Here is a 9,492-nt window from a genome sequence, read left to right as displayed (position 1 = left end):
CTGGCAGACATTCTAAGACAGATAATTTAAATGTATTATTTACACAATTGCAAAACAATGAGTAATTTGGTTGGTGTTTATGCAAGGTCAGGTGTGGTTTTCCTATAGTACCCTTGGGCTTCAACCACACCTGCACACCGTTTGCTTCTCCGGTTATTTTTAATCGGATTGTTGTCTAATCCCTTGTTTTCTTTGGTGCAAATAAAGTAAATAAATAAATAGGAATAATAATTAAATAATAATATAGTAATAATATTAATTAGTTAATAATATAAATAAAGTAAATAATTAGAATTACTATAAAATTAAAATAATATAGGAAATGAAATATGACGGTAATATTGGAATAAGATTTAATTTTATTTCAAATAACAACAATTGCATTTCATTTAGTTTATGTATGTAGCCCCTCAATGTAATGCCTTGTTTGTCATTGTCTCCCTCTAATCCGGGACTGATTTAGACATGGGACACCAGGTGGGCTGTTCTCCCCTGCTAATCGGGGCTGATTTAGACCTGGGACAGCCCAGGTGGGATATTCCGCCTGCTATTCAGGGGACTGATTTAGACTGGGACACGCAGGTGGGTGGATTCCCTCTAATCAGGGACTGATTTTAGTCCCTGGGACACCGAGGTGGGGGTGATTTGCCTCTAATCACGGGACTGGATTTAGACTTGGAGAACCAGGTGGGTGATTTCCCCTCTAATCAGGGGCTGGCTAGACGTGAGGACACCAGGTGGGTGATTCCTCTAATCAGGGCTGATTAAGCTTGGACACCAGTGTGCGGGTGATTTCTCTCTAAAAATCGGACTGATTTAGACCAGGGACACCAGGTGGGTGATTCCCCTCTAATCAGGGAACTGGTTTAGAACCCTGGGAACCAGGTGGGTGATTCCTCTAATCAGGGGCTGATTATGAGCTTGGGACACGCAGGTGGTGATTCCTCTCTAATCAGGGACTGATTTAGACCAAACCGGACACCAGGTGGGTGATTCCTCTCTGAATTCAGGGGCTGGTTAGACCTGGACACCAGGTTGGGTGTGATTCCCCTCTAATCAGGGACTGATTTAGACCTGGACCCAGGTGGGTGTGAAAACCCTCTAATCAGGGGCTGGTTTTAGACCTGGGACCAGCCAGCGTGGGTGATGTGCCCTCTTTCAGGGATGATTTAAGGACCTGGACACCAGGTGGGTGAATCCCTCTAATCAGGGGCGTGGTTTAGACCTGGGACGACCAGGTGGGTGATGTCCCTGCTAATCAGGGACTGTTTTAGACCTGGGAGCACCAAGTGGGTGGATTCCCCTCTATTCAGGGCGTGATTTAGACCTGGACACCAGGTGGGATGATTCCCCTCTATCAGGGGGTTGATTTAGACCCTGGGACACCAGGTGCGAGTGATTGCCCTCTATTCAGGGGACTGATTTTAGACCTGGGCACAGCCAGGTGGGTGATTCCTTCTAATCAGGCGGCTGGTTTTAGAGCCTGGGACACCAGGTGGGTGATTGCCCTCTATTCAGGGACTGATTTAGCCCTGGGACACCAGGTGGGTGAATCCGCCTCTACATCAGGGGCTGGTTAAGACCTGGGACAACCAGCGTTGGGTGATTGCCCGTCTATTCAGGACTGATTTAGACTGGGACACCAGGTGGGTTAGAAATCCCCTATCAGGGGCTGGTTATGGACCTGGGAGCACCACGGTGGGTGTTCGCCCTCTAATCAGGGGACTATTTTAGAACTGGGACACCAAGTGGGTGATCCCCCTATTTCAGGGGGCTGATTTAGACTGGGCACAGATGCGGGTGATTCCCCTCTAATCAGGGGTTTGATTTTAAGACCTGGGACACCAAGTGGGTGATTGCCCTCTATTGCCGGGAGCTGATTTAGACCTGGGACACCAGGTGGGTGATTCTCTCTAATCAGGGGCTGGCTTTAGACCTGGGACACCAGGTGGAGTGAGTCTGCCTCTATTCAGGGACGGATTTAGACCTTGGGACACCCAGGTGGGTTGGCAATCGCCCGTCATATCAGGGCTGGTTTAAGACTGGGACAGCGCAGGTGGGTGCAATTAATGATCAAGTAGAAAGAGAAAACCAGCAGTCTCCGGACCTCTGTAGGGGTAAACAGTTATAACAGGCTATAATGTAAAAAAAAAAAAAAAACATTACGAAATTCATGTGTTCAATCTATTTTATGAGTGGAGTTTAGCACCAGGACCACTTTTGTTACAAATGTGACACAAGAAAGCGTATGTGTTCGAACACGGTTAACAGCTTCCTTTTTTAATAAAGACTAAAAACAAAACCTCAACGAACCAAGACTCACGTCGTTCGACTCCCAGAAGACTTCGCAAGACCACGGTCCAGCAGAGTACGTCGAAAGCCGCGCCGGTTCAGCAAGACGTAACGGTCAGCAAGGACTAATCACGGTCAGATACAAGACGCACGGTCAGCAAGACGTACGGTCAGCAAAAGGGGGGGGGGACTACCGTCGCAGGACTCGGTCAGGCAAGACGTACGGGTCCAAGCGGCAGACTCAGGTCAGCCAGACGTACGGTCCAGGAAGCCATAGACTCAGTCAGCGATCAGGTCAGCAAGACTCACGGGTCAGCAAGACTCACGGTCAGGCAAGACTCACGGTCAGCAAGACGTACGGTCAGCAGATTCTCGGTCAGCAAGACGCCTCATGCAAGAACGCCACGGTTCCAGCAAGACTCACGGTCAGCAAGACTCACGGTCAGCAAGACGTACGGTCAGCACACGACGCACGGTGAGCAGACTCACGGCAGTCAAGATCACGACCACGGTCAGCAAGACTCACAGGTCAGGCAAGACGTACGGTCACCAAGACGCACGGTCAGCAAGGCAAGCTCACGGTGCAGCAAGGACTCAAGGTCAGCACAGACTATCACGGTCAGCAAGACTCACGGTCAGGCAAGACTGCACGGTCAGCAAGACACACGGTCACCAAGGACGCTCGGTCAGCAAGACTGCACGGTCAGCAAAGACGTAGGTCAGCAAGACGTACGGGTCGTCAAGACTCACGGTCAGCAAGACTCACGGTCAGAAGCAAGGTAGCAAACTCACGGTTCAGCAAGACTGCGACCGGTCAGCAAGACAGGTACAAGCCACGGTCAGCAAGACTCACGCGTCAGCAAGAGCACGGATCACACAAGACAGCTCGTGAGTCAGACAAGACGCTCGCGTCAGCAAGACTCAACGGGTCAGCAAGGAGCTCACGGTCAGCAAGACGCACGTCAGCAAGACTCACGGTCAGCAAGACGCTCGGTCAGCAAGACTCACGGTCAGCAAGACGTCACGGTCAGCAAGACCACGGTTCACCAAAGACGCTCGGTCACCAGACGCTCGTCACCAAGACGCTCGCGGTCAGAAGACACACGGTCAGCAAGACTCACGCGTCAGCAAGACGTTAACGCGTTCAGCAAGACTCACGGTCAGCAAGACTTCCACCGGGTCAGCAAGACACCACGGTCAGCAAGACTCACGGGTTCAGCAAGACGCACGGTCAGCAAGGACTCACGGTCAGCAAGACTCACGCGTCAGGCAAGACTGTTCACGTCACCAAGACGCTCGGATCAGCAAGACTCCACGGTCAGCAAGACTCACGTTCAGCAAGACTCACTGTTCAGCAAGACTCACGTGTCAGCAAGACGTACGGTGTCAGCAAGACGCACGGTCAGCAGACTCACCGGTCAGCAAGACTCACGGTCAGCAAGACCGTACGGTCAGCAAGACGCCGGTCAGCAAGACTCACCGGTCAGCCAAGACTCACGGTCAGCAAGACTTCACGGTCAGCAAGACACACGGTCAGCAAGACTCACGGGCAGCAAAGGCATAGTGTCACCAAGACGCTTCGCCGTCAGGCAAAGACTTCTCGGGCAGCAAGGACGTCGGTCAGCAAAGACGTACGGTCAGCAAGAACTACAGACTCGGTCAGCAAGACGTCGGTCAGCAAGACGGCGACGCGAACGGTCAGCAAGAATCACGTCACAGGTCAGCAAGATCGACGCAGTCAGCTCCACGTCAGACACTACGGTCACCTAAGTACTCACAACAGGTCAGCAAGACTCACGTCAGGTCCCAGCCAAGAGTACGTCAAGCGAGTACTCAGCAAAGACTCAGGTCCAGGCCGGTGCACAAGACGTCAGCGACCGGTCAGCAACTCTGCGCAAAGCCTACGGCAGCAAGACCACCGTCAGCAAGACGACCGTCGATGCGTCCAGCAAGATCACGTCAGCAAGACTACGGTCAGCAAAGCGACGGTCAGCAAGACTCACGGTCAGGCAAACCCACGGTCAGCAAGACGTACGTGTCCAGAATACGTCACCAGCACGTCAGCAAGGACTTCCCGGTCAATCTTCAGCAGACTCACGGTACAGCAATAGACGTACATCGGTCAGCAAGACACGACGGTCAGCCAAGGGACTCACGGTCTAGCAAGACTCACGCGTCACCAAGGAACTCCACGGTCGCCCCAAGCACGTCGGTCAGCCAGACTCACTCACGACGTCACGCAAGAACGCTACGGTCAGCAAGGGATTCAGACGGTCAGCAAGGACTTCACGGTCGACCACCAGACTCCACGTCAGCAAACGCACGCAGCAACACAGGTCAGCAAGACTCGCCGGCACCAAGACGTACGATCAAACGCTACGGTCACAAGACTCACGGTCAGCAGAGCTCACACGGTGCAGAAACAACGCAGCAGTCATCAGCAGCTCACCGGTCACCAAGACCACTACATTCACGGTCAGCAAGACTCACGCAGCTCTCACGCAGCAAAGCAACGGTCAGCAAGACTACCACCAGTATCCACTCAGCAACACTTCACAAGACAGTCAAATGAATAAAACATCATAGCCAACATCATTATAAGCACCAAGGTGTCGTATTATAAATAGTTGGCAACATCAGCAACAAAATGCAATAACTGGATTCTTTGTCAAATGAATGTAAGTGCAATAATGACAGCCAGATCCCTCCAACAAAAAAAAGTAATATGATAACTTGGCTTAACATGGGCATCTTCAGTTCATTAGTTGGAGCCTGTCCATTCACCATCAAACAGGAAAGCTGACAGCGGCGTTATAATGGCGTTTTTTTTTTGCTGTGAGCGGTAGGATCTGCTCTCTCGCTTGTATGATAAATCGTCCCCTGTAGCATTCGGCTTCTATGCCAAAACCAGTAACCTTTCCCTTCTCTCTCCGGTGCACCGTTTCATTCGTCGTGTTGAATATGAAAATGTGTATTTCACATCTTATACACAAAAGCTCTAATTTTTGGGGGATAGTGGTATTTAGAGAACCACGGTGACACGAGTATTTCACACTATACAGCCACCACTCCCCCTTTTTCCCCCCCCCCAGTCTGTCACACCTCGATGTGGTAATCAGTTAATGTCAATTCCACTTATCCCGGGATGGAGTGCATTATCCCTGTCTCTTGTTGAAGGAACCACATATCCCGGACTCGTGTCATTGCAGCCCAGATATCAAGAAGTCTCATACTCTGACTCCAAACTTTGCCACTTGATACAAGCCCAAATCCTCTACGTATTTGAAAACAAGCGAGTAGGGGTTATCCATATTTATGGGCATTTGAAATAATAGCACTGGACGAGGCTGACCACAGTGGCTTCCCCAATGGGATTAACATAACAGAGCTAACAAGTGGGAATTCAAATTCATGGTCGTAAGATTATTTACGGACAATGCTTCTAAGGAATATGCGATATCTGGGAACAAATGTTATCTGTGAATATAGTTATCTGGGATTCGGTTAGCTGGGGACTATGGTTATCTGGGACTTATGGATATAGGGGACTATGATATCTGGACTATGGATATCTGGCGACTATGGGATTTCTGGGAATATGGATATCTGGGACTATGGTTATCCTGGGAATATGGATATCTGGAAAATATGGATATCTGGGACTATGGTATCTGGACTATGGATATCTGGGACTGATGGATATCTGGGGACTTATGATATCTTGGGACTATGGATATTGGGACTATGGATATCTGGGACTATGGATATGCTGGGACTTAATGATTCTGGGACTATGGTTAGCTGGGAATATGGATATCTTGGGAATATGGTTTATCTGTAGGCAGTACGGATGATAACGTGGTGTGAAATAGTGGGAATGGCGAAAGGAATTTCCTGAGCAGGGTTGCAGCATTTTTTTCCTATTTGCTTTCTTTGAAGAACACACAAAAGTTGTATAAATAAAAACAACAGAAAAAATAAATAGATATGTCTGGGCGAGGGGACAAGCACACATCATGACGTTCATCAGATTATTTTCCTCAAGATTAGTTTTCCTGCAGTATTTAGTTTTCCTCAGAATTAGTTTCCTCATATTAGTTTTTATTCAGATAGTTTTCCTCAGATTAGTTTTCCTCCAGATTAGTTTTCCTCAGATTGTTTTCCTCAGATTAGTTTTCCTCATCATTAGTTTTTAGAGATTAGTTTTCCTCAGATTAGTTTTTCACTCAGATTAGTTTTTCCTCAGATTAGTTTTCCTGCAGATTATGTTTTGCCTTCATATGAGTTTTTATCAGATTAGTTTGCCTCAGATTAGTTTTCCTCAGATTAGTTTTCCTCAGATTAGTTTTTCCCTCAGATTAGGTTTTCCTCAGATTAGTTTTCCTCAGGATTATTTTTATCAGTTAGGTTTTCCATCAGATTAGTTTTCCTAATTATTTTCCTCAGATTTAGTTTTCCTCAGATTAGTTTTCCTCAGATTAGTTTTCCTCAGATTAGTTTTCACATCAGATTAGTTTTCCCAGGATTATTTTCCTCATATGTAGTCTTTTATCAGATTAGTTTTCCTCAGATTAGTTATCCTCAGTATTAGTTTTCCTCATATTAGTTTTCATCAGTATTAGTTTTCCTCAGAGTTAGTTTTCCTCAGATTAGTTTACCGTAACATAATTCCTTTGGAATTAGACACAATGTTCAAGTTACGAAAGCCCATTTCCCCCAGAATACCTGGCCTCTTGTAACGGTGTTCCTCTCTCTCTTTCATTTACGAAGGAGGAGAGTTAGCTGAGTCGGACCAAGGCGCAGCGGGTTTGAATACAGAATGAATTTGATTAGAACACGACGAAAAAACAAAACTATACTTAACAAAACTAACAAAACAGAATAAACGATGCAGACGACCTGAACACGAACTTTACATATTAACGTAAGAAACGCATGAACAGGAAACAGACTACATAAAACGAACAAACAAAACAGTCCCGTGTGGTGCACAGACACGGACACAGACACAGACACAGACACGGAAGGACAACCACCCACAAACAAACCAGTGTGAAAACACCTACCTTAATATGACTCTCAATCAGAGGAATTGAAAAACACCTGCCTCTAATTGAGAGCGATATTAGGTCACCCTTTGAACCAAACATAGAAACAGAAAACATAGAAAAGGCCCACCCACATCTCAGCCTGAACCGACTAACACAGTACAAAAACACAGAAATAGGTCAGGAACTTGACACCTCTCTCCTCATGGAGTTTCTTAAAGCAAAGGTCTACTCTCCATTATAATGTATTTCTTTAACAATGTCATCCAATGTGTCCGCAGTGGTCTGCGACCAACATTGTCGCAGGCGTTTTTTGTAGCCATTTCCTCGTGATAGCCTTTTTACTGGTTGCCAGGAGGACCTTCAACCAGATACTTTTCTCTATTGTGTGAAGTTATTCAGGTATTTACCCAAAATACAAAATAAATTAATGTTTGTCTATGTCAAAAACCCATTATTTTTATTATTATTGGCTTTTATTTCTCCCCCAGTAAAGTTCAATGGCGGACAGGACCAAATTGAATATGAGTGCGAAAACCCCCCGTGAACCCCCCGCGAAACACCCCCGTGAACCCCGCAGGAACCCCCGTGAACCCCCGGAACCCCGTGAACCCCCGCATTTCTCTCCACAAGGGTGTTGTTTATCCAAGCCATGTTTTTTATCTCCTCTGGCTGAACGTACATGTTCTAACTCCATGGAAACCTTTTCTCGTGAGAAAACACTAAGGTTTTGGAAATGAAAACTTGGTCATTTGAGAATAAGTGTTGGAGATGCCATATGGATGATGATGCTTCTACACCTGCATTGCTTTCTGTTTGGGGGTTTTAGGCTGGGTTTCTATACAGCACTTTGAGATATCAGCTGACGTACGAAGGGCTATATAAAATAAATTTGATTTGAATTTGATTTGATTTGATTTGATGTTGGCTCTCACAGTAAGACTCCGTGAGTGACGTCCTGTGTCTGTTAACCTGCATTTAGCTGGCACTTCATCRCCCTCTAGTGGTTGGTAATAACACTGCACATTAAAACACGCTCCGGTCCTAAAGAAATCAATAGTGATTCGATTTCCCTTCTTCTTCTCCCTCCGGGGGGCCGGTTTGAAGGACAACTATCCCACCTCATAACAGGAACACTTGACTCCTCTGTCCGTTCTAATCAACATCAACTAACTCCCGAGACAATTTACTTTCTGAAGACAGGTAGATGGAGATTTTTCTCCGTAGGCCCGTCACTGCAGAATGGGGACACGTTCAGAAATGTGTATGGAAGGTGTGTCCGACGGACTAAGTGTCTGTCACTTTATTAATTGACACATTTTTACAGAGAGAAATCGACCTGAAATCTGCTGTTTGTTGATGATGTTTTTGTTTTTTTAGTAGGGCAGTGGAACTGAGACCAGAGAGGAAGAGGCAAAGTGAGAGGTTCCACTCACACTTTGCGCAACAACAAAAAAATCTGTCCAAAAAATAAGCTCAATTATCGACACTCTTGCTGGGTTTTTGATGATTAAACAAGTTGTTGGTTTGTCGAGGATTGGGCCCTCACTGGCCAATCAGAACGTACTCCATGGTGAAATACGTGGTTGTTTCAAGCTGTGTATTTACGGTCTTTTATATATTGCGTTGGAATCAACTCCAATTGCAATGTTAGTTCAATTTATACATATATATATATGTATAAATCTCTTTGCTAAATACATTAACGAAGACATTTTCAGTCTATATTGTTCTAAGACACTCCCACTGATATAGAGGCTAGGCCTACACAGCACTCCCACTGATATAGAGGCTAGGCCTACTGTAAATTGCATTATGGCTGAGCATGGACGTGCCAAACATTGTCAATAAACAATAAGCTTAAAAAGAGAACAAATAATTCGAAACAATTTCTAAAAATGAAACGAAACAACAACTTGTTTTAAATACTGTCACATTTACAGGCACCATAATTTCTCCCCGTGGCCATATAATATTAAAACAACACGGACTATAGAGGGTTTTACAGAACATCCCCAGTAGCTGGACAGAGATCCTATATAAAGAGAGAGAGAATGTCCACTACCTGTGATCCTGCTCCCCAATAGGTCTGTGTTTTATCCACTACCTGTTATCCTGCTCCCCAATAGGTCTGTGTTTTATCCACTACCTG

This window comes from Salvelinus sp. IW2-2015, unplaced genomic scaffold, assembly GCF_002910315.2.
Source record: "Salvelinus sp. IW2-2015 unplaced genomic scaffold, ASM291031v2 Un_scaffold4342, whole genome shotgun sequence".
Classification (NCBI taxonomy): Eukaryota; Metazoa; Chordata; class Actinopteri; order Salmoniformes; family Salmonidae; genus Salvelinus; species Salvelinus sp. IW2-2015.
The sequence above is the reverse complement of the archived record's forward strand: the minus strand, read 5'-3'. Positions refer to the sequence as shown.